The sequence below is a fragment of the Battus philenor genome, unplaced genomic scaffold (assembly GCF_028537555.1).
Source record: "Battus philenor isolate CCGP_79_NKW_IND1 unplaced genomic scaffold, ilBatPhil1.0.hap1 SCAF_8, whole genome shotgun sequence".
In the NCBI taxonomy this organism is placed as follows: domain Eukaryota; kingdom Metazoa; phylum Arthropoda; class Insecta; order Lepidoptera; family Papilionidae; genus Battus; species Battus philenor.
The window spans coordinates 14,950,470-14,955,947 of NW_027181748.1; positions in this window are offsets into that span (position 1 = coordinate 14,950,470).

Below are 5,478 nucleotides of genomic sequence, written 5' to 3' on the forward strand. Positions count from 1 at the left end.
GTGGTCGGAGGTGGTCACAGCCATTTCAACTTGCTAATCCGATGAATTTAATCACGTATAAATTACCCATAACCATATGAAGAGTCATAGATTGTTGAGCAACTGTCAGCTTTCCAATAAATACAGAAGCGAGAGACCAAGTTTCACTGACATAAATGATTTTAAAAAATTAATCAAAACAAACTAGCACTATTAAATTATATTTTCCTATAAACACAAAATAATACTATATGTAATTTCCACTAAACACTTTAGCGATGATATTCCCGGAATACTATCGGAAGGACAAATATTATTCGAATGATTCTATGAATGTTTAGTTCAAAGGTTTTGTTTATACGCTGTTAATAACTGTAAGCGGATATAATGTTGTATATATAATTACATTTTACTCGTACATTAACATGCACATTCACACACACACACCCATACACACGCACACACGCACGCACATATATGTTTATATTTTTCAGCCTATGGACGCCCACTGTAAGCAAAGGCCTTCCACAAAAATCGCCACGACCACCAGTCCTACGCTACTCGCATCCGGCGAATTCCCGTGACCATACGATGTCCTCGGTCCATCTAGTGGTGGCTTGTAGTCGCCACTTGAGAACCTTTCTGCCCCAACGTCCATCAGCTGCCCGGGCGATGTGTCCGCCCACACACATTTCAGACGAACAATTCGAGTTACGACTGTTATCTTAGTTCTTTTGCGGATTTTCATATTTGTGATTCGATAATATTTCCATTGCTCTCTGGATCACCTTGAGCCTTCATATAAGGCCCGTCGTTAGCCTGCATACCAATTATACATACATAGATATAGATATAGGTATAGGTATAGGTAAAGATATAGATATAGGTATAAATATAGATATAGGTATAGATAAAGATATAGATATAGATAAAATGATAGCGACGATTTACATGTTTCTCCATAAAGTGGAAACGACTAAGAAGGAGTAGGTATATAATTTCGCCTCGCGCATTTTGTATTTTAAAAGACTTCATATTAATGCATTCGTTGCATCAGATTATTTAATATGAAATGCACGCATTGCACGTTGGTTTATTACAGTAAGGCATAAGATGACTCATCGGTTTAGATACCTGACTCAGTCGCGTACGCAAGGACTGTGATCATCGATCTTTATGTCACATCTAATTACTGCATCTCCCTTTTACCAAGATGTTTAAGCTAATGTATGATTTAATATTAGATAAGTGGTATACCATATCTTACTTACATAAACAAAACATAGTTTCATTATAATGACAACATGACGTGTCGAACTAGACCAGAGTTCCCCAAACTTTTTTGTGTCGTAGACCCCTTGCCATGTTTTTCCGTGTTGAGTAGACCCCCTACTTACCTGATATTGATTTCTTGTAAATTTCTAACTGTAGTGAAGTTTAGTGTTAAAAATTTAAAGTAAAAACACATGTTAATTTATACATTTATTAATTGAATTTAAATTAAAACTACTCAAAATAAAATTTTATATGTAATGTAAAATATACGTAACATTAAATGTTTTAATATTATAAGATAGTATGATGTAAGTAAATAGGTACTATCAGTGTATGTGTTGGGATCCATTATCGTGGACCCCCATTTTCATTTCATGGACCCCCAAATTTTTTTTCGCTGACGTAGACCTCTTGCAGGTTCTCATAGACCCCTAGGGGTCGATATAGACCACTTTGGGTATCACTGAACTAGACATACGCCTGTCCTATAGATTTGTAATATAACCAATTAGAAGAACTAAGTTGTTTTCCCATCTTGTGGGCGGACATCTTACGCTGTGGTTACCGGACTGAAGCCTCAAACCCTAAACCTTAAGGCTACTCTGAGTTCTATGTGACTTGAAACTCCCACTTTGACTCGCTAATCCAACATACTTTAATAATGCATAACTACTTCGGCCTAAAGACACAGTACACAAATATTACATAATATATTAGATTTACATAATTTAATATTCTGTGTGATCTTTTCGTTCTTTGTGCTCTACATCACAACTTTAATGTTAACGGATTTTTAATAATATTCAAGAGTTATGGTTGTTTTGTGATATATATATATCTTCTTAGTTCAGGGCGTGTGGGGTATCCCATCTCCTTACTCGACTTTACGTGATATTATAAAGTGTTATTATTTGAACTTTACCCTATTTTAGGTCATTTATCTAAAAGAAGCGCAATACAGATGAAACTAGATTCAGATTTAGGTTAGGTTAGGTTAACCTTGGAGGCTTTTATAGCTTCGTCGGTAAAGAGTTCACGGAACGAAAGGGTCTGCAATCTTTTGCTAATAATAACAAGAGAGACGTATTTCAGGTTTTACAATGACATTCACACGAAGGTATCAATCATACACGAGTTAGTGTGTAGTGTTGTGAATCTAAGATAGGATACTGATCTTACCTCGGATCACCCTCGCTGTTCTTGGAGGCGTGGTCCGCCCCCCAAAACGCTATGGTTTTTATGTTGCGTGGTGCCTTTTTTATTGCATGCACGCGTTCATGTGTGTCGTTTAGGAAGAGTTCATGCTGATGCAGTGGTGAAGTCGCTTGTATTGTGGAAACCTCGAGACGGTATCCTTAAGGACGTCTTTATAAAGCTTCTTAAGGATCTTGAAGAAGGTGCAGGAGGAACAGTGAGACGCGCTCGCTATGAATAGGTTAGAATTCATAGAAGCTGTCTGAAAATAGTTCGTTGAGCAATCCTGAATGAACTTCTGAATCGATGGGAGTTTGAGGTCGCTTTGGAGATGTATGTTGCGTTGTAACCACCTCGCATGAATGGCGATCCGGGCGAAGCAGTTCAAACGTTAAAGTAGAAAGAGTTTGGATATCAAGGCGTGGGTAAAGGAAGAAGTGAAGAACATTATCCTGGACTGACGACATAGTTAAGATCGCGAAAAATCGCTGATCACTCAGAGATCAATGGAATCTCGCTGTGAGATCGAATTATAAATGAGATCTTGAGAAGAACCAATATAATGGACGTAGCTGAAAGAATTGCTCGTCTGAAATAGCAGTAGGCGGGCGGCTGGAAATAGCCGATGGACATAAAGGTTTTGGAGTGACTGATGAGCCGGTACAAGCGAAGTGCGTGAACCCGCCATTAGGTATACCGAGGCCATTGTTAGGATTGCGGGAAATCTCTAGATGTAAGCAGCGCAGGATTGGACATCGTGGCGATCTTTGAGGAAGATCTATAACATTTTTTTTAAATTATAATATATACTTGAAATTAACAAGTGTAATATAAATATGCAACGTTCATACAGTTAAGTGCCTTCCAACTATTGTGTCTTTTACCTAATATTTTAGATATATTTCTTATTATTTTAGAGATATTTAAGATTGGATATCGTGGCGATGTTTGAGGAAGATCTATAATATTTTTTTTTAATTATAATATGTACTTGAAATTAACAAATGTAATATAAATATGCAACATATATACAGTTAAATGCCTTCCAACTATTGTGTCTTTTACCTTATATTTTAGATATATTTATTATTATTTTCGAGATATTTTAGATTGGATATCGTGGCGATCTTTGAGAAAGATCTATAATATTTTTTTTTAAATTATAATATATACTTGAAATTAACAAGTGTAATATACATATGCAACATATATACAGTTAAATGCCTTCCAACTATTGTGTCTTTTACCTTATATTTTAGATATATTTATTATTATTTTAGATATATTTATTATTATTTTAGAGATATTTTAGATTGGATATCGTGGCGATCTTTGAGGAAGATCTATAATATTTTTTTTAAATTATAATATGTACTTGAAATTAACAAGTGTAATATAAATATGCAACATATATACAGTTAAATGCCTTCCAACTTTTGTGTCTTTTATCTTATATTTTCGATATATTTATTATTATTTTAGAGATATTTTAGATTGGATATCGTGGCGATCTTTGAGGAACATCTATAATATTTTTTTTAAATTATAATATGTACTTGAAATTAATAAGTATAATATAAATATGCAACATATATACAGTAAAATGCCTTCCAACTTTTGTGTCTTTTACCTTATATTTTCGATATATTTATTATTACTTTAGAGATATTTTAGATTGGATATCGTGGCGATCTTTGAGGAAGATCTATAATTTTTTTTTTTAAATTATAATATATACTTGAAATTAACAAGTGCAATATAAATATGCAACATATATACAGTTAAATGCCTTGCAACTATTGTGTCTTTTACCTTATATTTTCGATATATTTATTATTATTTATGATATCCAATCTAAAATATCTCTTATTTTAGATTGGATATCGTGGCGATCTTTGAGGAAGATCTATAATATTTTTTTTAAATTATAATATGTACTTGAAATTAAGAAGTGTAATATAAATATGCAACATATATAAAGTTAAATGCTTTCCAGCTATTGTATTGTGCCTTTTACCTTATATCCTATTAAGAATATATGTAATTTGGTTAATTTAAATTATATATAAACAATATCAAAGCATCGGAATTCTAGCGAAGCTGTGTGTGCAAAACATGATTGTATTATCTCATTGCTTCCGATATGTGACGACATTTTAACCTACTATTTTAGGGATGCGTTTCTTATTTGAATGGCAAACATTTGTTAATGTGAAAAAAGTAAAATAATTTCTTAATTTGAATGACATACATAGTTATATAAGTGAATATTGTGCTCCAAACTAAGATCGTGTGTTTGTATTTCAAATTTTTAATATTTAATCAATTTCATCACCTTCATTGTAAACACTGTCCGATAAAACGCACATTTGCCAACGCTTTTTTCAGTCCTTGAAACTTGAAACACTCAGAATAGTCTTCCGGTACAGTCTTCAAGACCTTCTTCAATTATGATTTTATCTCCTCAGTCTCGTCAAAATTACATCCTTGCACAGGCATTATGAATTTTCCAAATAGTCAGAAGCACGTAGCCAAAACAGGCAAATGTAGTGGTTGGTGAACGCTATGAGTCGAGTTTTTGACGCGTTTAAATACAAAACATCCTTCAAAATGGTGTGGGCTCAGCCAAATAATATTCTCACTTATGACAAGTAGACGCTTGGTAAATGTTATAGACAGTCAAACTAGGTACGACGAAAACGAAGTAAACCCTGAATGTAATAGTTGAAAGTATTAAGAGATAGGTGTACTAATATATATATATATATATATATATATATATAAGTATATACATACATATATATATAAGTATATATATGTATGTATGTTCATATCTAAGTTCAGCCGAGACAGAGGTCAAAAGCTTCGCCTCCTTGATGTCGTTTACTATACCATAGAGTAAAAAATAAAAAAAAAATTTAAATATAAATTTTAAAAATGACAATTTTAATTGACCAATTTATACGGAACCACTAAATCTTATATCTTTATCGTATATATCTTTGACACCGCAAATAATTATGTCAGTGT